The following is a 25,717-nucleotide window of genomic DNA, read 5'->3' on the forward strand; positions in this document are numbered from 1 at the left end:
CATTCTACAAAGCCTGAGCAATCACGTAAGACTTGTTCCTGCTTCTTTTTTTTTTTTGTCTTTTTAGAGCTGCACCTGTGGCATATGGAGGTTCCCAGGCTAGGGGCTGAATCGGAGCTGTAGCCAATGGCCTACACCACAGCCATAGCAACAAGGATCTGAGCTGTACCTGCGACCTACACCACAGCTCACGGCAACACTGGATCCTTAACCCACTGAGCAAGGCCAGGGACTGAACCTGCATCCTCATGGATATTAGTCTGTTTCGTTAACCACTGAACCACGATGGGAACTCCTGTTCCTGCTTCTTAAAAAGCATTAAAACGGTGGTAGATGTGCTGGTGACAACATCTGAAGTGACTTTCTGAGCTAAACCTGCATGAGGCAGAGAAAATAATTCTAGTTATTTTCTTCTCTGAATATTCAAGTAGGCGAAGGAGCGATCCCAACATAGTGGGGTCCTTAGCAAATCAGGAAGCAATAACACTGAATAACTTTCTACTCTCCACCATTTGCATGGCTGTTAACAACTAACGCCTCTTTTTTGGATGGCATCATCAGCTGCAGCAGGACGTGGACCTCCGGACCCTTTCTGCATGCTAAGTTTAAGCCGTGTGACCCTGGCCTTGATGATTAAACTTATAACGGCAGCTGGGGTGAACACGAGGGAGGAAATTTTAGCCTGTGTTCTGAAGATCTGGGAGGGCTCAGGCACATCGTAATTTATATTTTCATTCTTTCTCTTGGGAGACACAGCTGCAGTTATGAACAAACACGTTGTCAGAGCTTTTCTGTAATAACCATCTCTGCCACCAGATCCAGAGGTGATCGGATGCCTACTGAATTCCACACGGTAGCGGGCCTTGGCTGTGATGGAGATACACCACAGGTCAAACCCTGTCCCCTGGCACCTTACCACGTCCCCTCAAAAAGCATGTTAGAACAGGATTATGTCCTTGTCGTAAATCACAGAATCTTAGGCATCTCTCTAACATCAGCTTTTGAAAAATAGACTCTGGGGAATAATTAAGTATAAGTAAAGCGAGACCTTCCGCCCTCATCTCAAACATGATACTGCTTGGGTGCAGACAACAAGCAGGCGTGTATTTTATGCATAATAGCGACGGTAGGCCTGCAGTTATTTGTATGTGGAGTAAATATTCAAAATCCCCCTTTTTTTTTCCCCCCTTTAGAAATACTGCTGGGTCAGTGCTGGCTAATGTTTTCTACCAAGAATTAGGTGCTTTTTTTTTTTTTTTTTTGGTTCCCATCTCCGTGTCCCAAAGTCCTCTCCTCTCTTCCCCACAAAAATAAAAATTGCCCTTCCTCTCCCAGTAATCGGACTTGGAGATTCAAGCAGCAGTTGAAATAAAAACACCGTATTGTATTTCCAATTAACTCACTTAATTAGATGAGGTGAATTAATTGGATTTTTTGACATGTCTCTTAAAGTCTAAAATACTTGCTTTTGGAATTCTCAGGTACAGTGGCTTGCTGTACCCGTCTGCTCCTTGGTTCGCCACTGGGGTAAGACCTATCATTTGAAGCCTGTCATTTGAGTTCCCCTCGGGGGTATAAAAGTGGCCTAGTGATTTTTCAGATAGTGGAGCATAAATCAGCAGGCCCAGGGCATTCCCTGCTTATCACCGGGCTCATCAGCAGCAGCCTGGATTAAGCATTACTCTGTCCACACAACAGATGAGATGCTCATCTTGGCTTGTTTCCATCATGTGTGGGTGGGCGCTCTGAAGTTTTCCTCCCTGCTCTGTTTTCTCACCCTGTATAATTTTAGGGGTCTGCAAGCTTGGAGGGGGCTCCTTATATCCTGTCGTTCAGGGCCTGGGGAAATTCTGGAATTTAGACTGGAGGTGGTTTTAAACCTTAGATTGTTCTACCATGCCTTATAATTATTGAGTTTTTGTCCCTCCAGGTGCATATTTTGTCTCTCTGGGTGTATTCCTGGGTAAAGCTGGTTCATTCTCCCCTGTACTCCAGAGTTCACGACCCGCTGGAGTCTTTGGCTGGACAGGTGCTTAGTTAACTGTTACTACATTTGAAGTCCTTTTTTTTTTTTGTCTAGAAATTCCAGAACTAAAACCGATAGAAGTATGACTCTGGCATATCCTAGAGTTTTTCATCTTTTTTTTTCCATCTTCTTTTTCTTTCTTTTTTTTTTAAGTTTTTTAAGTTTTAGTTTTCTTTTTCTTTTTTTGTCTTTTTCTAGGGCTGCACCAGTGGCATATGGAGGTTCCCAGGCTAGGGGTCTAATTGGAGCTGTAGCCACCGGCCTATGCCACAGCCACAGCAACAGCAGCGTGGGATCTGAGCCGTGTCTGCAACCTACACCACAGCGCATGGCAACGCTGGATCCTCATTAACCCACTGAGCAAGGCGAGGGATCGAACCCGCAACCTCATGGTTCCTAGGCGGATTCGTTAACCACTGAGCCACGACGGGAACTCCAGTTTTAGTTGTCTTAGTTTCTTTTTCAAATATAGATGAAGGAGGCCAGACCAAAAGAATGATGGGGATCAAAGTACGCAGCACCTCTTGTCATGGTGGAAAAATGCCCCCAATGGGCTTTTTATCTACCATTTGCCTCCAAATATCTTTTGAACATAAAATTATTTGGATGTTTCACTTTATGTTCCACTTGGATTTAAATCTGTAAGTCTTATCTCAAGGGCTTGTGTATTTGTTTTTCGTCTGTTTCCCTGGTTTTAACACAGTGCTGAGCATATAGTAGCTCCTCTAGAGATATTTGTCCGGTGAGTATCTTTTGGTCACAGTGGCCTGTCAGTGCAGAAAGAAAGGCTTTGGAACTTAATAGCATTCTTTCATTTTGTTTGGAATAAGCAAACCACGGGGGATGCTGGATAGAAAAACATAAGGTTAGAAGAATCCAACACCCCTTGCCCCCAACCAACCCCCTGCTTGAGGTTCAACATAGTAGGAAGGAAATTAGAGATTCATCAAAATCAGATGATGATTTACAGCTTTGAAATACCTTGTGCCTTTGGCCGTCATCTGACCTTCGAGATAACTCTGTACTATCCCTAAAAGTCTGCTTTGTGGCCCTGGAACTGCACCGTATTGTCTGAGGCCCTAGTTCTTGGCCAGGTATAGTGTGTCTGTCGCTTCAGAGCTGGCTTTCTCCTGGGGGGCAGGCTGAGACAGAGAAGTCCTTGTGGAGAATTGTGGTAAACTCTCCAGGCAACTCCACGGGAGAAGAACCCTCTAGAGGCTACTGCTTCTGTGTTTCGGCTGCCCCCTCTGAGGAAGGGCCTGACAGTGCCTCCCGGGCCAGAACCTCAGTCCCCACTGTCTGCCGATGAATGGGGCACCACATGCCATGCTCAGCCAGCCACTTGCGGTGCCAGCAGCTTTCCTGGACTCTCATCCCACAGCAGAGACCATATACGGGGGCCCAGGGATTCAGTCTTGTGGCCTCATCCACCAGGGAGGTTTCCCACAGGCGGGCTGCCGCTTGCAGGATTCATCCCCAGGCTACTTTGTTCTTTTTTGCAGGCCTTCCCCGTTGCCACTTACTTCTCTGCAGAGCAGCTCCTGGCACCTCCTCCTCCCACTGACAAGGATGGATTTTGCACACCTCTTTCTCCCAGCTGCTCTCTAGCTGTAAACGCGGGGCTATCAGAGGCATTTCTGTGGCTGTTCAGGAAAGCCTTCCCTCCGGTCTGAGTCACCCCACCCTCCTCGATGCTTCTTCCTTTTGATTAGTCTGTTTTCAGGAACCCTCCCTCGCTCCCTCCTGTAAAGAAGGCTTGCCTGTGCGCATGCGTGCCCCCCCCCCCCCCCCCCCCCCCCCGCATTCCCTTACCCCATATCAGGCCTCCTACTGCCACTCAAATCAAGCTGTTCTAACTCCTAAGGGTTCTCATCACAGAAGCTTGAGTTTACATTTAACTTTGAAGGTAGAGCCACCCAAAGGTACAGCGTAAACCACAATCTGGTGAATGTTTCGGGGAAGCTTTTTTTTTTTTTTTTTAATTGAGATTGTAGATTGAAGAAATAATACTTGAGTATTGGTCAAGGTCCACGCATTATAGAAAGTGAAAGCTACCTGTAATGCAACCATGTATCACCTTGAACAGTTGAGCATATATTTCTTTCTTTTTTCCTGGACATATAGCCTATAATTTATTTTCTTGAAAATAGGATTATATATATATGTGTGTGTGTGTGTGTGTATGTGTGTGTGGTGTGTGTACACACACACACATATGTGTATACACACATATATGTATACACACACATATATAGTTCCTCTTTTGTAATTTCTTTTTTTAATCACTGAATATTATATCAAGCATTGTTCCATATCAGTACATATAACTCTCTCCCTCATTTTAATGGCTATAAGGCATTCCGTTGTGAAAACAATTCTTTGATTAGTTTTCACAGAAGTATGAAATGTGGCATGTGAATCCCGATGTGGTGTCTTTCTGTATATTCACCCTCCATTCTTGGTCTGAGAACAAGGAGTATCCCAAGTATTTTTTTAGCAAAGTGAGTGCTTTTTTCAGAAGATAAGTGTAAGTGCTTTGTTTTCTCAGTTGCCCACACCTGTTTAAAAATCTATTTTAAAGATTTTTTAAAAATCTTAGAATTTTAATTGCTTTTTTAAATACAAAAATACTATACAGTTTAATTTGTCAATTTAACTAAGGGACCAAAGTCCATTAACTGAAAAGACTTAAGTTTCATATAAAGGAACAGGGGAAAATTTGCCTTGAATCAGGACCACTTTGAGATTCAGAATTGCACACAGTGGAATCTGGGGTGTGAACCCTTAAATAAGTGTGATTTGGAAAATGTTTCTAGATAATTCTTTGTGGAAAGTTGGTTGCTAGATACAACTGCAGGCTGTTTCACATTACTTCACATAGTGCTGCTTTCAAAATGTCTGTTTATGTTCTCTCTTGGCACAAGCGTGTGCAAATCATAACTGGTTAGATATTATCAGAGTTTGGGACCAGGGTGGAGAGTGGATCGTACTCTGGTTTGATCAAAAGCAAACAAGAAAACAAAAGCAAATGGACAGAACAATTAAATTTTTCTCATGGTAGGACTAAAATGCTGCCTGCCAGATTTTCAGTTTCTAATGAGAGCTGACAATAGATATGATTTACGTCTTTGGGGTCAGGAAGAAGCTGTCAAAGTTTAGTTTGATTGTTCTTTTTCCCCATCTCCCCCTCCCCCAACTTCCTTCTTTCTTTCTTTCTTTCTTTCTGCATGGCTTTATTACTCAGATATCAGCCCCTGTTTGACATATCCTTCTGTTTGCTCTTAAGTCAGAACCATGCCAAAAATCACTTTGCATTTTTCTGATAGCAGAAATGAACCTGGTTCCTTCCATCTCAACAGCTTTCCCCAGGGTCAGAAGAGACCTGCCTGATTTCATAAAGGAGAACTAATGTGGGGTGTGGTTTAATTAAAACATTCCCCTATCCCCCTCCATGTTTTATGTTTCCATGGACATTGGCCTCCATTTACCTCCAACGAGCCTGTGAATGACCTTGATCCCAGTATCTCTTGCTGATTTCAGCTCCCAGGTAATAAGTCTGGGAATATTTTCTCAGCTCAGTCAGGAGGGGAAGGGGGTCTTCTGCAGTTGCTTTCTGATACATTTACTTTCTACCTGTTGGCTTCAAACAGTATTAATTTTTATGCGCTCGTTGTGCACTGCGTTTAATTAAAAGCAGTTCTATTCGCAGAGGTACTTGTAGGATTTTTTTTTCCCCCTGAAATGAATAAAACAAATAGGCATCTGGTATTTGTTTTGTATAACACAATCCCCATAAAATGAAGAGTAATAAAACATAATTATCTGTAAAGGCTTGCTTTATAAGCCTGAGAATGGGCTTGTTTCTACCAGGTTTTTAAATCTACTCATACAATAAAGAATCTCTTTGTACATTAATATATAACAAAAAAAGCTTCCCAATTATGTACATGAATCCAACTTATCTTTTATTAGACACTTTTTTTTTCTGTTATAGTGTAGCTGATAAAGATTTGTCTTCCCATTCTTTCTAGGTAAAGGAAAATATTTACTTCTTGTTTGATAGTCTGTTCAACTGGTATAGCTATATTTATTATTCTCCCCCCCATAATTAAAGAAACAATTATATCAAGTGTTGATTTTTTTTTTTTAGGTGATAGACCACTCTGTAGATCCTAAAACCTTCCCTTTAAAAAATTACACATGAAACTTTTGCATGCATTTTGATGGGGTTTTTCAGATCTTCTAATCCTTGGTTAAAGATCCCTGATGATGCCTGATAACTATTTTGAAAACTGGACTAATAATCTGAAGCTAAGGAGTTAACTTCTTTTTAGTTTTTTTTTTTTTGTCTTTTTGCCTTTTTTAGGGCCGTGCCTGAGGCATATGGAGGTTCCCATGCTAGGGGTCCAATTGGAGCTGTAGCTGCCAAGCCTATGACAGAGCCACAGCAATGGGGGATCCGAGCCGGGTCTGCAGCCTACACCACAGCTCACAGCAATGCCAGATCCTTAACCCACTGAGCAAGGCCAGGGATCAAACCCTCAACATCATGATTCTTAGTCGGATTTGTTAGCCACCGAGTCACGATGGGAACTCCCAGATTTTTTTTTTTAGACCAGCATTGTTCCTTTTATTTTTTTTATGTAACACTGTGTGGTGGCCACAGCTGGAGCCTGGGTCCTCTGCACAGAAACTCTGGTGTGGATCTTCGCAAGGTGGTCGGTGAATTCCTGATAAGGAGGCTTGGTGAACACTGACTCTTTTCAGAGATCAGGAGTGAGATAGTTGTACATCTTGGAAATGGTGTCCAAGGTGGCCTTGGCCAAGTTGCCCAAGGTGGCAGTGCAGCCCCTGGCAGAGGTGTAGCAGTCCTCAATTCCTGCCATCATCAGTAGCTTCTTGGGCACAGGGGTTGAGACAATGCCAGTGCCCCTGGGGGCAGGGATGAGGCAACCAGCACGGAGCCACAGTGGCCAGTCACTTTGCAAGGGAGGGTACGGGGCTTGCCGATCTTGTTCCCCCAGTATGCTCGGGACAATGGAGAGTTTGGCCAGAATATGGCCCCACGGATGGCAGTGGCTACCTCCTTAGAGCACATGACGCCCAAACCGACGTGTCTGTTCTAATCTCTGATGGGGACAAATGCCTTGAACCTGGTCTGGTGACCAGCACGGGTCTGCTTTTGCACTGGCATGATCTTCAAAATCTTGAGGGGTCTTCCCCCCCCTCCCCCGCCCCCAGAGGAAGAAGTTAATGATTGCAGATTCCTTGATGGGCAGAGAAAAGAAATCCCTTCCAGAGATTTGATCTTCTTGTCTTTGACTCAGGTCCAGCTCGGTGACAGGGAGCCACTCCTTGTCCTCCGCTTTGCCTCTGTGAGCTCCGCAGCCTTGCTGGGGCCCCTCCCTGGCAGCAACCCCGGCCTCAGATGCCAGGGCCAAAGCCTCCGTGAAAGCCACCTCGGCCTCCGGGCCCTCCCGCAGCACTGGCGTCATCCACTGTTTGGTGTTTTCATGAAGAAGAGAGGATTTTTTTTTTTTTTTTTTGCTTTTTAGGCTGCACCTGCGGCACATGGAAGCTCCCAGGCTAGGGGTCAAATTGGAACTACAGCCGCTGGCCTACACCACATTCACAGCCCTGCGGGATCTGAGCTATGTCTTCAACTCACACCACAGCTCAGGCAACTCTGATCCTTAACCTGCTGAGTTAGGCCAGGGATTGAGCCTGCATCCTCAAGGATACTAGTCGGGTTCATAACCCACTGAACCACAGTGGGAATTCCAGGTATTAGCTTGTGTATGGATATCAGATGAAAGAAATTTGCTTAGAAATTCCCTGATGGCCTGGTGGTTAAGGACTCGGCCTTGTCACTGTTGTGGCACGGGTTTGATCCCTGGCCCAGGAACTTCTGCATTCTGCAGGTGTGACCAAAAAATAAAAGAAAACAAATTTGCTTAATAGTTTTTGTTTTTGTTTTTTTTTTAACACTGGATTTAATTTTAGGATTGAGCTTCTTTCTAGAAATGGAAAAATACCTCTATCTGAGGGAAAAAACCCCTCAGGTTGTGGGAAGTGTAAAAATTATTAATTCAGAGGTGGATTTACTGTCAGATTGGATGGCTGTGCCTCCATCCCTGGGGGCTCCTATTCCCAAGGCTGTTTTTATTGTTCCCACCCCGGGCTAGGCGCGAGCCTTGAAGTGGTGAATTCATCCTCTGAGGTTGTGTGTCCATTGCTGCAAGAATAAAAGAAGCAGTAACAAAATCATGCAGCGCAGTATTTCATGGTGACAGTTTTATGTGGTTGTGTGATGTTGCAGAGTCTTGTATGTGCTATCGACCCTTTTCTTTTGAATCAAAGCACAGGGTTTTATGGGAGAAGGGAGGCTTCAGAAATAACTGAGCCTAACACCAAATTAAGTTACCTAAATAGTTACCTCATTTTGTTATTAAACTAATTGCTTACAGGAAGTCATAAAGTACATATATTTATAATATGGGACATATATTTTTGTCCAGGGTGAGTAATGATTTCTAATTTTAGATTCTAACCCTTTTTACCTTATCCTTTTGCATTGAAATTATACTGAAACATTCGTATTATTGTGAAGGCAAGGTGAATTAAATAGACATAATACTTGATTTCTCTCTTTCTGTTGTCATCTATTGGAGAAGGAATGAATATTCCTCCCAAAGGGAGGCTGAATATTCCAATTCTAGATCGGCAGTTACTTTGTGTGCTTATTTGAAATAACGTTTTTGAACATACTTGGCAACTTCAAATACCCAATTAAAAAGCTCCGTGGAAAGAGGAAGTCTGCGGACGTGCAATTAGTCCTGAGGATTCAGAGGGTTTCCTTTATGTGTGGAAGGGCCATAATATGAAATCACTGGACACAATAGCTTTATGCCAGGAGCTTAGAATAGAACGCATTTTCAGGATGGATTATTTTTGTACTCTTGCTCTTAAAATGGTTTACTTAAAGAGGCTCCCAATTCCATAACGCTCTTGATGGTGTGCAAAAAATTTGGCTGCGTGCTTTCACAAAATTTTAGGTAATTGATAACTATAACTAGCCAAACAAAAAAATAGTGGGCCATCACTTTTAAAAGTTGCTTGGAGTTCCCACTGTGGCTCAGTGGTTAACGAGTCCGACTAGGAACCCTGAGGTTGCGGCTTCGATCCCTGGCCTTGCTCAGTGGGTTGAGGACGGTGTTGCCATGAGCTATGGTGTAAGTCGCAGACATGGCTTGGATCCCGCGTTGCTGTGGCTCTGGCGTAGGCTGGCGGCTACAGCTCCAATTAGACCCCTGACCTGGGAGCCTCCATATGCCATGGGAGCAGCCCTAGAAATGGCAAAAAGACAAAAAGACAAAAAAAAAGTTGCTTAAGTTGCTAGACTTTTATCTGAGTGACAATCTTTCTTCCTCCCCCCTTTTATTTTATTTTATATTTTTTAAGAGATAAGGATTGGGTGGCAGAGAATTTGCCAGATATGGTACTGTTCCTTAACAAAAACCTGATGTCTCACTGAGTAGGGCCAGATGAGCTGTATATTCTGAGATTTTTTTTTATAGTATTTATGATGGAGAGACCCATCCATCATAAGCACTTAATAGCTCTCCTTATTTACAAGCCAGATTCATCTAAGGGATATTTATTCTTTTATTTTTCTGATGCCTGAAATGTTCCTTTAAAATAGATTATCAGTGAGGATACACAGTGACACCAAATTTGTTGGTGGTGAAAATGCAGGACAGATAAGCCCTTTCTTTTTAAATGCTCTGCAACAGAAAAAGTCATTTTATTTAAGTAAAAACACTGCTTTTTGCTTAAGTGCCAATTACATAATAGATTTCTTCCATTAAAGTTTTCAGGAAAGTGAATGTCTATTAAATGATTTCTCCCCAGTGACTTCTATTGTACAAATGCTGTTGTCTTCTACTAGGCTGTGAGTGTAATATGTTCTCAGGTGAGAAAACCGAGAAGAAAGAAAGAGAGGGAGAAGAGAGAAAAACCCTTTCCATACCGTAAATCAAAAGGAAACATGACCTTTCTGATGATGTTTAAAATATTGCCTTCATGGTGTCCTTACGCTAAGCTAAGGTAATAACAAAGTGGCGATACACAACAGTATCACAATTCTGAAGCTGTTACTTTTTTTTCATCACCCTTCCACCCATTGTTCCTTTGAGAGAGAGAGAAAGAAAGAGAGCCATCACCAAAGCTTTAAGCTAATAGGTTATTTTAATAGGTTTAGCATCCTTGTCTCTATACCGTATAAACTTGACCTCCAAGCGTTGTTTTGTTAACTTGAAGATGAAAGTTCAATATACTCATCTCTTTCGAAAAACATTTTCTCCTAACCCTTCACCAATTTGTTATGCGATCTTTGCCTGAGGAGTGCTAGCGGGTGATACATAATGCTTAGCAGTTGAAATACCTGCACTTCGATAGCAATAAAGTCTCATCCCAATTGACATCTGTTGTGGTGCAGTATGGATTGTAAAGGCCCTGTGCTTTGGGCCCCTAGCTCAAATACCTAACATGTACTAAACACTAGGTGTGAGTCATCGGGACGGAACTATGCATAATACACACCATCTCATCTCACCTTGCAAAGTTGATTATCATCTCCACATGGTATGTATTAGGCCAGTCTCTCTTTTGCAGGACAGCGAGTCTTTGACTTGTGAAATGACTTGCTTAGAGTCACTCAAAGAATAAAAGAGCGGAGATTTATTTGACTTCAGCTCAGATTGGGCTCTAGAACCTGGACACTTAGCTAACACCATGTCCTAGGTTTTAGCACGGGCTGTGCTTTCAGAGTCATCCAGGGACTTTTCAAAAGACTGATGTGCAAGGGCTCAGCATCTTCAGGAGCTGGGTCCTGGGCACCTGTGTCTTGAAGTTTTTACAGTTGACCCTGAGGCTCCATCAGGAAGGCTTGACCATGACTGAATTCTGTAGCATGCCTAACTCAGCATCTTGCCTAGTTATTGAATGGCTGAACAAAGCTCTTATTGCTTTTGAGCCTATTGGTCTGGTCATCGGGATAGATGTGCACGCAGCCAAACCTGAACAAGATGCATTGTGATAAGTACTAAGGTAGTGTCTTAGTCTGTTCGGGCTGCTATAACGAAATACTACAGACTGGGTGGCTTAGAAACACCATAAACGTATTTCTTATAAAAAGTGGAAATCCAAGATCAGGGTGCCAACATGGGTGGGTTCTGGTGAAGGTCCCTTTCTGGGTGGCAGACTACCCATGTTTTGCTGTGTCCTCACATGGTGGAAGGGATGAGGGATCTCTCTGGTGTCTCTTTTAGAAGGGCACTAATCCTCTTCATGAGAGTTCCACCCTCCTGACCTAATAACCTCCCCAAAGCCCCACCTCCTAATTCTGTCCCCTTCGTGGTTAGCTTTCAACATGTGAATTTGGGGGGAAACAAACATTGAGACCATAGCAGGTAGTAGGGACTTTGTAATAATTCTGAGTAGGAGGCTTACAGTGAATCAGGTGTAGTAGCATCTAAAACAAGGTGCCTTTAGCAAGTCCTGTTTATTCTAGCTCGGAGGGTTCTTTGCATTTAATTTATTTATTTGTATTAAAGTATAGTTGATTTACAGTGCTGTGACAATTGCTCTTTGCATTGTACTCTCTAAACCTTATAACGACCTTGGTCTAGGTTCTCATGAAGGTCCTAGTCAGGGATGTTGAATCGTCTTCATTCAGTTTGTCCGAGAGAGCTTGGGTGTGAAGACCAGTCATTTGTGTATTTCTTTGATTCCCCCACCTCTACCCGCCAAACTAATGGATGTGTTCCTCCAGGTCCACTTTAATGGGATTATTAGGTCAGGGATAAGGCATCAGCTGCTTAAGCAGGTTGGTGTGATGGTGTTTTCTTTTACTCTTTTCTTGTTGAGATCCGTTGACCAAAAAACCAGTCCTTGATTCCTGAGTTTAGAAAATCTCTGCTGAGCTTGCTGTGTGCTGGGCAGTGTGGACACCAAGATGAGGATGACTTTTTAGAAACCAGTTAAACTAGTTTAGGTTAAGAAGAGAGATGCTGAGCTATCTACTAAGGCATAGGCAGAAGATCTGTCTAATGATATTGGGGTTTACTTGGTATTTTAATTCTTCGTGTTCAGAATATGGATTAGGGCCAGACTGGCATTGACAGCCAGGATCATTAAACACTTACGGTGACTGTTGGGTGATTGGCCACATATAAGAAGATATATACTCACAGCAGTTAATAGGAGCAGTGGGGACTAGATGAGCATAGTACATTGTGGACTGTCCTATAGACTTATTCATTCATGACTTGAATATGCACTTATTAAGTGCTTTTTTGTGTGCCAAGCTCATTCTAAAGTCTTTAAACTTCAAACTTGGTACTTAGATGACTCAGGTGCAGAGTTTAGCTACAGGTGTTGTTTCATCCCAAGAAGGAATTTTATCCCATTTTATGCGTAGTATAAGGGGAAGAGTCTATCTCTCTATCCCCCAAACCCCACCAGTTCTACTATTGATTGGTCTTGCCAGTCAGCTCTAGGAGATATAAAAACTTCTTGAGCCATAAGTACCGTACTCCATTGTGTATCCTGGTAACCCAGATGGAGAAACTGATTGGAAGAGAAGTTTAATCACTAGTGCTAGCCTCCCTGTTCTGAGATTTCAGGTTGTTTTCCCTCACCACCAACTTAATTCTTCTCTGTTTGCAGTTTCAGAAGAACTTCAGAGTGTGTGAGAGAAATTAAAATGACGTTGGGAGAACTGGCAAAATGACATTGGTGATGTGGAGAGGGGTGACTTGGGAGCGACTTGGAAGAATGTTATTTGAAGTTGGAATTTTACAAATGGGGTCTATTGAGTATGTGACGTGCAATTACATTGGGCCTCAAATGGTGTTTTGGGTTGCATTATCTGTAAGTTTGGAACTTTTTAGTTGAAGAGAATATTAACACTCAGATTTTTTAAAAATCAGCCCATCCCTTTTTTTGGCCACACCCATGACATGTGGAAGTTCCTGGGTCAGGAATCAAACCCGCTCCACAACAGTGACCCGAGCCACAGCAGTGACAACCCTGGGTCCTTAACTGCCAGGCCACCAGGGAATTCCATACCCATCCCTTTCTTGCTAAAAAAAAAAAAAAAGCATTTTATAGACATAGAAAATCCTTGTTTTAGCATCTTCTGTCTTACTGTGACATTATAAATGGTTTCATTTCCTGAGAGTTTTATGCACATTGTGATAATTGAGAAAGATCAAATAGAATTTTTCAGATGGTAAAGTCAAAAGATTTCCAGTTATAATCCTAAGATGGTCTTTCACAGTGTCTGTTTTACACTCCACGTGACAAATGTATTTACAAACACACATTTTTTACAAACACATTTTTTGCCACTCGGTGTGAAGAACAGTGCTTCTTAGAACAATGGTGAGACTCACCACATCAGATTGTCCTTTTTGCATTGTCTTATGTTGCATGATGGGAAGGTTTAGAAATAAACACACCCCTGGACACAGCAGGGTTCAGCTAAGACATCTACTATTTTTAATACATTTTGCTATTTTAGGCTTGTCATGTTATCTTGGGGTGAGAAAAGCCATCCATTTGCCTCAGTCTGAGGTCAGATATAGCCCTTAGTTCTCCGTAATGGACTTGATGATGTTATGGTTTTAAAATAACGAAAATGAACATTTCTTGTCTTCAGGGTTATGGTGGCAGCCTGCTATCATTTTTATGCTAATAATCACACTCCTTTTTTTTAAGAAACCCCACCCCGTGCACCGGAAGTTAAATGCCATCATTTGATAACACCTAAGTAATACTTGGCTGAAATCCTATAGCGTTTTGCTTTGTTCTTAGCTTTCTGTGACAGTGTTAAGAGGAAAGCAAGTCGTGTAGGGGTTGGGCTGAAAGAGGAGAAAATGGAGCAGTTGGAATCCTCCAGGGACAGAGTAAGAGATTGTTAATACATTAGTGGTAGGAGGGCTTGTGCAGAAAATACGACTGTACAGTTAAATGGGGCTATTAAAAGCACGGCTGCATCAATTCATTAAATGACAGTTGTGATTTCTTTGTAAGCCCCTTTCCGTCTTTCTCCTCCTGGGACTCGGGAGCGCAAAGGCTGCCAAGGAAGCAGCACGGTCACTTAGACTCTGGCTTCCTCACTCCCTGCTTTGGAGGCTGATTGTCTGTGTGGAAGGAAACCCCACCCTGCCAAGTAAGTACCTTTTGTCATCTGTAGGCACTGGGGATGAAAGCAGGATATCCTAGGGGACGATCTGGTATTGCATCCCAAAGAACTCCTGGCTGTATAAGCAGGTTTTATGTAGAAGAAATCTGCTTTGAGTTTTGTGGGAGATTTTGAGTTAGAACCTTTTTATTCCAAAAGAATACTGAATTTGTATTTGTCAGTCTTGTGTGAAAAATTGCGAAGATGTTTCTTTTTTAGGAAAAGGATGTGTTTTAAGAATCGGCTGGGGAGTTTCCATTGTGCCACAGCCGGTTAAGAAACTGACTGGTAACAAAGAGGATGCGAGTTTGAACCCTGGTCTTGCTCATCGGGTTAAGGATCTGGCATTGCCACAAACTGCTGCGAGGTTGCAGATGTGGGTCGGATCTGGCATTGCCGTGGCTGGGTGAAGGCCGGCAGCTGCAGCTCTGGTTTGACCCCTAGCCTGGGAACTTCCAGATGCCACAGGTGTGGTGGTAAAAAGAAAAAAAAAAAAAAAAAAAGAAGCAGTTGGCATCCAATTACCTGTATCACTTAGAACTTGTGAGGCTTGAGTTTAGTGGTTAAGCGTGTGAAGCATGTTTGATGTCAAATGTTGTAGCAGAGACCTGGCATCTTTTGATCATGTCCCTTAACTATCTAAGACTATCCCCATTCTATCCCCAGCCCCTGCCTGCTTTCCTCATTGGTAAAATGGGGTTCTAGTATATGTCTCATTATCATTGCATTGTGAAATTAAATGAGGTACAGAATGGAAGGCATTTAGCACAGTCCCTAGCACAGGATAAGCACCCACTAAATATTAACCAGTTTTACTGTCAACTTAATTTTAGGACACCGCCCCCCCTTCCCCTCCCCCCACAAAAGCCTTGCAATCTCATCTACCCATTGAAGGGTAAGAGACCCAGAGATGATCTATTAGTTAGAGAAGAGCCAGAATTAGAATCCAAACCTTCTGGCTTCTCATTGGTTTATGGGGTTGTTCTGTATTTTGTAAAGGAGAATGATGGCACTTAGGAATTCAGCCTCATTTTCCTGGGTGTTACATAGCTCATAGGATTGTATGAACCTCTCCATATGGCCTCAATACCTTTTCTAGCCCCTATTATTTCTATGAGTAGGATTTTCATATATTTAAGAGCACAGTTTTAAGTTTTCCATTGCTCACGTTCTTTTGGTGGCAGAAATCCCTGCACTTTTGAAGGTATCATCATTGTCTGAGTTTTAAAAGAACTATCTTCAGAGAAAAATTCATCCTTTTTGATTATGCCCGAGGCCTGTAGAACACCATTTAAACCACAAGGGATTAAAAAAAAAGGGGGGGGGGAGTTTGATTAAAACCAGTCTCCCTTAAAGAGTAATGTTTGAGTCTTCATCAGGCCTTCTTCAAGAGACTTCAGTGTGTTTTGCTGATGGCCACATCCAATTTATGGGGAGGTAAAAGAAAAGGCAATTATTTTCTTAATTCATGTGTTAACTCTTCCAGACTTGATATATTGAATCTAAAAAGTGGTATTGGATAATAGGAATCCGAGTGCTTAAAGAAAATGTATGATGTGTCTTGTATTTCGGGGAAACAGCAATTTGATCAGATTTCAGGATGGCGTGAAGTTCTCACTGGTAATAGGCAGGTGGCATTTTTTCAGCTGCTTAACTCAGGAAGCACAGGGGATTTGAAACAGTGGAAGTGCCCTCCACCCGACATCCTACATTGCTTTGGTGACCATCTGAGGTCTGTACTGAATACACACTGATATTCATATTTTCGGTTCGAACTATAGCATTTCCTATTTCCATGGCCTGATGCAGCATCGCAGCATCTGCCACTCGTCTCCCCTTCAACCTAAAATTTTTTTTTTTTAGGGCCGCAGGTGCAGCATATCGAAGTTCCCAGGCTAGGGGGCGAATTGGAGCTATAGCTGCTGGCATACACCACAGCCACACCAGATCTGAGCCGCATCTGCGACCTACACCACAGCTCACGGCAACACTGGATCCCCGACCCACTGAGTGAGGCCAGGGATCGAACCTGCATGCTCAGATACTAGTGGGATTCATTTCCGCTGAGCCATGGCGGGAACTACCCTAATTTTTTACTCATCTTTATCGCTTTCAAGACTCAGCTATAGCATTACCCCTGAGAAGGTGCTTCTTGCTTTGCTCTGCTGATTCACATTGGGTTAAAGACCATCTCTTTGGGGTTCCGTAACACCCAACTTTTGCTGCTTCTCCTGGCCCTTCTAGTGCATTGTTATAATTGTATTAAAATCTTCTGGCTTGTGGTCTTTTTCCCATTCATCTTGGAGCTCTTGGGGGGCAAGGATCTCTCTCTCTCTTTTTTTTTTTTTTTTTTTGCCGTACCTGAGGCATGCAAAAGTTGCTGGGCCAGGAGTCAAATCCGAGCCACAAGCTGCAGCAATGCCAGCTCCTTAACCCACTGCGCCGGGCTGGGGATTGAAGCTGTACCTTCACAGAGACAACGATGAATCCTTAACCTGCTGTGCCACAGTGGGAGCTCTGGGCAGGGACCACTTTTATCTTTTCATCCAGTGCTGAGCAGGGCGCCTAGAGGCAGCAGTGAATGTTCATTGAGAAAACGAATGAATCACTTTCTGCCAAAAGCTGGCCTCCCTGAGTTTATATGCCCCAGTAACCTTTTGTAAATGAAACCATTTTACATAATTAGTCATTTCTATTCTTCCTTTCTACTAAAGTAATTTTTTATTTCCACGTAAATCTTATTGTGCCCACGGCCCCCCCCACCCCGTGTGACCCCTCCCGCCCCCAGTACCCAACATAGTTCATCCTTTGCTTTTCTTTTTTGATTTTTGAAGGGGTGTAAAGTACAAGATAGAATATAATGTGGCTTCCATCCCAGGGTTATTCAACTTGACTGGACTCTTTTAGCCTTCTAGAATGTTGAGAAAGTAATTAGTGAGTTGGGGGGAAAGCGTTAAAAGAAGTGGCCCTGAGTCTTTGTATTGGCAAGAATGTTTCTCCTTGGCGATGAGGTCCGCATTGTCACCCTGCGGAATAAATCCTTAAGCAAAGTACAAAAACACCAGCGGCCAAACAATGGCCAGTGGCTCTCCCTTTGGGGTTGCAATCCCTTGTATGGCTAAGTTCAGAAATGGGTTTCCTGTTCAGATTTTTGACGAGTCATATTGTTGAGTGGCAGGCTCACCTTTGAACTCGCTGTGTTTTTGACATCAAAAGGAATTCCATGCTTTCCCAAAAAAGTTTTATTCAAGGAATTAGTAATCTTAAGGCACAGAGGGAAATTAGCCTCAGACGTGTGCACATGATGGAAAAATGAACATCTTTCATTTGTTCAATTTATTTGCATTATGGTTGTTTTGGTCTTTGAAAATGGGGAGGTCAGATCTGCCTCGTTTTTCAGTATGTTGCTTTTAATACCCCTAGAATTACTTTTCCTGTGCAAAATTGGATTTGATGAAAGTGGGTTTTTTGGGCATGACCTGACTTTCCCCCTGATTCTCCAATATCTAATTGTGTTAATTTTACTCATGAAAGATCTTGACTGTGAGGGACAAGGTTTTAGTAACATTTTTATAGCACATGACAACTTTTATAGGAAAAATAAGAATCAGTAAGTGTATGTGCTTTTACCATAACTGCTCTCTTCATGGAATTTAAAATCTTAACTCTTTTTGTTTTGGCAGAAAGTTTTTGCATGTAGTAGTTTCTTAACATTGAATTGAGTCTGTTTGGACTATTTTTGTTTTCCCCACATCTAATTTGTATTTCATTGTGTCCTTCAATACACAGAGTTTTGTTTTGTTTTGTTTTTTCCTTTTTCTGTGCATTGGGAGATGTATTATGCTTAGTTTTCCTACTCTTAATTTTTTAAAAAAAAAATCTAAACATGCCCATCACTCACATTTTCCTATTTATGAATAAGAGTGATTTAAATCTTTCCAGTGTAGTTTGATGTGACATGTATTTAACCAGAGGTCACTATTTGTTCACTTTCTTTTTCTTTTCTGGCTGTGCATACGATGTGTTGACATCCCTGGGCCAGGGATTGAACCTGCACACAGATCCTTGACCACTTGGCCACCAGGGAACTCCCTGACTTTATTGTCTTATTTATCCTTCATGTTTAGAAAACTGGCTTACATATTTATTAGGTAAAATGCCTTTCATAATGACCTTTGGGGCTGTTTTTTTTTTTTTTTTTTTTTTTTTCCCCAAAGCAGTCTTGACCTAGCAAGGCTTATTTTGAAAATCTAAAAATTAAATATTTAATCAGGTGCCTCTTGTCCTTATACAGATACACAGTAAGTTATATAAAGAAGGGGAACTTGTAGAGTCAAAGGGACTTAAAAGAGATCACACTTTTTGTTTTTAAAAATGAGCAAGGCTAAATCATCCTGTGTGTGGAGGCATACTTGGGTAATAAAACTATAAAGAAATGCAAAATATGATGACTCTTAAAACTAGTCCTTAAATATGTTGCCAGGAGTGTATAGAATGAACACTCAATTTATGACAGAAGCATTTTGGTATTTTTCAGTGTTCTAATTTTTAAAGAAAATGCAAATAAAATCAGATTGCATGCTATTTATTGGTACAGATTTTTTTTTTTTTGGTCTTTTTTAGGGTCTCACCTGCAGCATATGGAGGTTCCCAGGCTTGAGGTCTAATCAGAGCCACAGCAACATGGGATCCAAGCTGCATCTCTGACCTACACCACAGCTCATGGCAACGCTGGACCCTTAACCCACTGAGCAAGGCCAGGGATCAAACCCATGTCCTCATGGATTCTAGGTGGGTTCATTAACCACCGAGCCATGACAGAAACTCCCGGTATAGATTTTAATTGTAGCTAATGGGACAGTGCTGTGTTCTTAACAAAAATATAAGGAATATTTTCAGAGGTGTGGACCTAACAGAAATAACTACATAGAAAGGTGACTTTATTTTGTTGAATCGTGAAATGAACTTAGGGCTTTATTTGCTGTTCATTACTAGCCTCTCTGTTGTTAATTCTGGTTTTATTGCTTATAATTAGGACCTAAGTCTGCTGCTGAATTCTGCTTGATTTTGGGATTTCTTTTGCTTTATTCATTCATTCTCTAAATATTGGACAGCCTCACAATTGCCATGCCTTGCGCTGGGGCTACAGGGATTCAACACAAGGGAGCCCTGCTTCTGAGGTTCTCCCAGGACAGAGTTTTGAATAGTAGGTAAAAATAAGGAGTATGGATGCCTTATTTTGGCTATGAAAGTGTATGGAGCCCCCCAGAGATGCCATTCCTGGGGTATGCATTTTGTCCCTCTTTGCTGGGACTCTGCCCCCAGTGGTCTCTGTGGAATCTTCACTAGGGAAGCCTCTTGGCTGGATCCTGGGGGTTGTGCAGAGTCTGGTGGTGGTGGTGGAAGGCTTGAGAAAGCCTGAAGCTGGAAGCTCACCGCTCATTGGTGGCCTTTTCCCTGTACCACAGTATAACCTTGACATTCCTAGCATACTACCTTGAAAGACAGTTTTTTTGCCTCCGAAGGAATTTCGGACCTGTTAGGAATCATTTGTTTATATTCTCTTTCAAGATAAAAAGCAAAAATGCACTTTGGGGAAGAAAAATGAACCTGTTTAACGGCAACAGCTTGGACTTTTCTAGGTATTGTTTCTTTCACTGAACGTTCTGTCTGGAAACTGATTTTTCATCTCCCTTCCCTGCTCTCTAGTTTCTGAAAGGGGGACAGTCGGAACATCGCTTTCCAGACATTTTAATAAAAACAATCCCCAGCGTGAAATCTATATCGTCTTTAATTATTTTTATTATGATGCTGATGCTCTTTTTATTTTCTTAATAATTGTTGACCTCCTGCCTATATGAGGTCAAACAGAAATTACTGTACAATTTCCATTTGGTTGCACAATGTCGTAATCTAGTTACAAAATGAAAGTAATTTCAGTAAATAATTGATTTTTCTCAAAGAGAGTCGTCTCTAGCTCCTAAAAATTCCATCGAACCTTCATTCATCAGATGCTTCTGTATAACAGGAGCTCACGTTTCCCGAGCACTTCCTCTATGACAAACATTAGGCCTCCTGGGGAATCTACAAGGCACCCAAACTGCTCGTGAGGGTGAGCCACATAGCTCTTGGCCTCCAAGAGCTCAAAGATGGAGAGTATGTTGTGGGGAGAGAGGCCGAGACAGACACATTCGCAGGAGGAATAATTACTGCGTGGTGATGGAAGTGCCTAGACTTTGAACAGAGAGGGATACATGGAAAGCTTTTTTCATGTTTACGTTTATTGTTAAAATTCATCCAAAGCAGCTAGTTATCCCTACCTTGTCTGGAATGAAAGTCCCAAGTGACTACAGTGGGACAGTGTTTTAGAATTCTAGGACTAACAGCGTTTCCTTTCCCTGCTGGAACAGGAATGTAAAGCCGACAGTGAAATCAGTTCTTCAAAAGAGGATAGGGTACCTGGCATTTCCATTTAAGAGCAGCCCAGTCGTCTGTGTTTAGGGGACTTGGGGATCCTCCTAATTCCCGTGTTATTGACTGGTGACTTTTGTACCAGGATCTTTGGGGATCATTTTATGTATTGTTTCAGCAATATGCTTTTCTAGCCCATGAAGGAGGCTAGTGGGGCTCTATAAACCTATCCTCAACCGAAAGCATAACCTTGGCTGTATTTATTTTCTCTTTTCAGTATACAAAGTGTAAAAGAACGCAGAAAAATTACCCCCTGCAGTACAAATAACAATTTCTTCTTCCAAAGGTACTTCTTTGTTTAAATAAGGAGAAACTTGGGTCCTTAGTAACATTATTTAGTATCCAACACCCCCTCATTACAAACATTTCCATGCCTCCGGTGTACTCCTGGGGCTTCCTTAAAATGCATGAATTGGGCTCTCTTCCTTTTGCATGGCCGAAGTGTGCTAGTGGAGACACAACACTGCTGAGGTTCCTAAAAGTACAGATGCTTGGGTCCAGTCAAGTCTTGATTCAGGTTAGAATTCCGTGGCTCTGTCCTTTGTAAGATGCAAACACTGCACAGCCTGGTCTCTCAGCGCCCAAGAGAGACTTTGGCTGCTTTCTAAAGATTCTCTTGGAGATGCAACTGGAAAGATGTCGCAGCTAAAAGAGATGATTGGCTTTCCATTTTCTTGGTCAAGATAAATCCGTTTCAAGAATTCAGACCTCACGTTAAGCATGGCTTAAAACAGTGGCACGTGTCAAATTATTATTATTATTATTTGGCTTTTTAGGGCCGCATGTGAGGCATACAGAGGTTCCCAGGCTAGGGGTTGAATCAGAGCTGTAGCTGCTGGCCTACACCACGGCCACAGCAATGTGGGATCTGAGCCACATCTTTGACCTACACCGCAGCTCACGGCAACGGCAGATTGTTAACCCACCGAGCGAAGTCAGGGTTTGAACTTGCATCCTTATGGATGCTAGTCAGATTCGTTTCTGATGAGCCATGACAGGAACTCCGCACCTGTCAAATGTTAACCATGGCATTATATTTAAGGGGGAAAAGAAAACACGTTTAGGAGAAAAAAATGTCCTTTAGGAGTGTGGGGTAATGGAAACCCCACTATCCCTGTGGTGTTTTATTATAGTCACTGGAAATGAATGGATGGTATCCACACCTACGGGAATGGATCTAAATAAAACCATAGACCGCCCCCCTCTCCCTGAGAATCCCAACCTCCTGTGGTCCAGATTTTCAGATTCCTCCCAATTTGCCCCAGAGCGTGCTGTGACCCTCATCCATCTTTTTTGCATTTAACAAAGTTGTAAAGGGATTTATATGCTTTCCATTAGTCTTAGCAAAGCTGCTGTCATGAATATTTAATAGCAAGCACAGTTTGTTTTCTTTTTCTTTCTTTCCCAGTCCCTCCTCCCCCATCTCCCTTGGCTCGCCTTTTGCCAACTAGGAGCAATGTAAATATCACAGCCCCACACCCCTGGCCAGGTCCCAGTGTGGCCCTGGGCTCTCTCAAGTCAAAATCTTGGCGCTGCAAGGCAAGGGCTAGCTTTTTTGTTTGTTTTTTTGTTTTTTCCTTTTTATGCATCTTTTTCCCTTCCTCGTTCTCTTTCGATCTCCCCTCCCCTCTGGAACTGAGGTCCGATTCTTGGGGGCTCCTTGTTGCTTGGGGACCAGTGTGTGCGGGGCTCTGCCTCCGTCGGATGTCCTGAGCCCTCTTCTCAAGCTGCAGCCCAGCTGCACCCCTCCCCCACCCCCAGTCGCCTTGGACGGTCTTTTCCTTTGAACTTCACTGAGGCACAATAGCTACCCTGCAACTTTGCTGGGGCTCCCTCGGATGCATTCCTGACACTTGCACGGGTCGCTGGTCCCTTTCTCTTTGCAACAGCAAAAAGGATGAATGTCTGGGACAGAAAATGACTTTTGAAGATGCTAAAAGATTTACAGGGTCCGGAGCAACCTCTGAACTTTGTGGTGACTGTCTCAGAAAAATGCACTTTTCCTATTGGTGGCTTAGATCATCTCCCTTCCTTCTTCCCTCCTTCCCTTCCTCCCCTCATCCCAGCATTTATTTAGGAAATTTCCCCATTTCGTTCTCACTGGGTGCCCCCCTCCGTCCCTTTCCCTTTTTCTTTCATGCTTTGTCTCCTCCTGGCTCATGGAGCAAGAGGCCCATAAAGGTGAGGATGGGAGGGAAATGATGGGTTAAATCCTTCTCTGCAGAGAAGGATGAGGGCAGCAGTGAAGCCCCAGTAGCTGGACTGCCCCGGCCCCCAGTCAAACCTGCCTGAATGGTTGATCTACAGGTACCTGCCTAAAGGATTGTTTGCAAGATTAGAGGAAGACATCCATACAAAATGTTCGACATAGTATTTGACTATAGTAATGGCTCAATAAATATCAGCTATATGTTATAATGAATATTATTATACACATTTCCTCATTTTTCTGAAATCCCTCCTTGTGGTCTCAAAAATTCTTGTGGGTTGTATATCTTTCCCATATAATTAATTTTAGTAGATTGGAATAATGTAAGAGGTACTGAGCTGGGTTCTGTTTATCCTTTACATATACAGCATTGGTTAAAAAATCCAAGGCATATGATTTTAGGTTGTTCTTTATTGGCTTCAGACTTTCACTTTTTGGCTTTTCGCTTTCTCCATGTTTGCTGGGCCTCTCCTTTCCTCCCATCTACCTGTCGGATCAGACTTTAATTTTGGTTCCTTTTGCTGTGACTCTATTCACTAGGTCCATTTTATCAAACCCCAAAGCAGTAGTTCTTCCTGATCCAGCAGGAGGGGTGTTTGCTGGCACCCTTGCTTGTCTCCATCCCTCCCCCACTTCCTCTGCTTCTAACAGTAAAAACTCAGTCTGCTGCCTCCTCCTTTTAATTGCAGACACTATTAAGAGATGTTGCAATATCATGGCACGCAGTGTTCCATGCGGTATGTAACTTACTTTTTGGTTTTCCCACTTGAAACTTTTTGTAAATCTCATAGTGGAACTAGGTGTGTGTGTAAGTCGACTTTAATTTGGATATCAAAGGGGTTATTTTTTAAACAGTGAAAAAAATTTGTGGCAGCTTAGAGAAAGTCGCCAAGCAAATGTTCTGGGTACCTGTGTCAGTCTGCCCTTGGGCGCCTGAGGGACCCTTCTGATTGCCGTCCAGGGTCATTGCCATCTAAGGATTTCAGTGCACCTGTTATACGCAGGCACGTGGAGGAACTGAATGGGAACGGTTGAGTAAGATTTATCTTCTGAGAGTTTATTCATCTGCAAAAGCTAGAAAAATATATGATAGGCCTTGGTTATGAGTGGTTCTTTCTCTCTTGAATGAATTATTTTTACTAGATCTTGGATCTTAAGTGCTCATCTGTCTTTGATGAACGCCTACCACCTTGTGCTTGACTGATGGGAGTGTAGTAGCTTCATTTCTCTTCGGGTAACCTAAAATTTGAATGTGTTGGCTTGCAGGTACCCTTCGCTCACGAATTCATAGTGTAGTTATAGTCAACTACAATCTCTGGAAGATTTCTACAGGGACTACTGATTAAATATAGTCTCCTCTTTCCAGTTTGTTAGACTGAACTACAGGTATTTTCTAGATTACGTTTCTACTTAATAGATTTGGCTCCAAATTCCAGCTGATGAAGTAATTTTGGATTCTGCCCCTGAAATCTACCAGGTTCCTTTTCATCAGCTTCGGGCTTCCCTCAGATTTAGTCAACATATGGCCGTGTCTTTGATGGAGATGTTGGCAGAGCCAAGAGCCCTTGCTCACCTCTGCAGCCTTTCTTTTCTTTTTTCTTTTCTTTTTTTTTTTTTTTTTGTCTTTTTAGGGCCACGCCTGCAGCATATGGAGGTTCCCAGGCTAGGGGTCTAATCGGAGCTGTTGCTGCCAGCCTATACCACAGCCATAGCAATGTCAGATCCAAGCCACGTCTGCAACCTGCATCACAGCTGTCAGCAACGCCAGATCCTTAACCCACTGAGTGAGGCCAGGGATTGAACCTGCAACCTCATGGTTCCTAGTCGGATTCGTTTCTGCTGCGCCACGACTCCTCTGCAGCCTTTTTTGTCTTGAGTTGCCATGGACCCATAAATAGGTCCTTTTGGCTGAGAGTTCCACTAAGTGTTTAAGGGAAAACCTCTCCGTTTCTTTATCAGGCTATGAGGCCAACTAAAAAGATCTTTTCAAACGCCTTGCAAAAATCCTGACCCATTGGTGAACAGATGTTGGTCTGATTAGGCTGGATGAACAGAAAACATGTATAGCCAGATCCATCTCTAGAAGAAACTAATTTCCACCTTGCTTTTGATCTTTCCCCATTACATTTTCTGTAAGTAAGACTTTCACTGCGAATACTAATTGATGTCAAGTTAACAAGTGCCAAGAGTCTGGTCACCAGGGAGGATGGATTGAAACAAAAGGTGTCTCCCTTGGAGTGTGCAGAAGTCTTTCTGGGTCAGGCGATTAGGTAACAATGTAAGGCAGTATGGAAATAAATGCTCAGTTATGAAGAGCGGGGTATAGGCATTATGGGATGGGAAAAATCACTCTCTTCCAATATTTCTAATATCTTGAGCAAGTTTTAGAACCGTTTCATGCAAGTCTTTCTTTTTTCTTCTTAGGCTGTTATGGCCATTGAGGCTTTTCTGCTTTCTTGAAGCAATGATAATAGGGCACATTTTCTGAGTACTTACTTTATATCAGCAGATTGGCCTAAGAGCTTATCTCAGTTAATTTTAACCTCATCGCAAACTTCTGAGATGGATATTCTTGTCTCCATTTAATAGATGGGGAAGCCAAGGTGGGGAGGCTTATACCTGCCCAAAGTGAGCTCCAATTAACTCCTTCCTCCTTTTGCTAGGAGGGTAGGTGGGGAGAACCAGGTTTGCCATCTGGGAAGAGAACCTGGATTTTTAACCCTGGCTGCTTTTTACCTACTCACCTGTGAAGGTAGGACCTTCA

General features: G+C 42.6%; 1 protein-coding gene and 1 pseudogene across 1 annotated transcript in view; one reads left to right on the forward strand and one right to left on the reverse strand.

The window, feature by feature from the left end:
• The window catches only part of EXT1 (exostosin glycosyltransferase 1), a 290,643-nt gene that overhangs the window by 17,273 nt on the left and 247,653 nt on the right, over positions 1-25,717 (forward strand). The gene's annotated exons all lie outside the window — the stretch shown is intronic.
• LOC125130013 (40S ribosomal protein S2-like) lies at positions 3,245-23,920 on the reverse strand (annotated as a pseudogene).

This window comes from Phacochoerus africanus, chromosome 6 (assembly GCF_016906955.1).
Source record: "Phacochoerus africanus isolate WHEZ1 chromosome 6, ROS_Pafr_v1, whole genome shotgun sequence".
NCBI classification, from domain to species: Eukaryota; Metazoa; Chordata; class Mammalia; order Artiodactyla; family Suidae; genus Phacochoerus; species Phacochoerus africanus.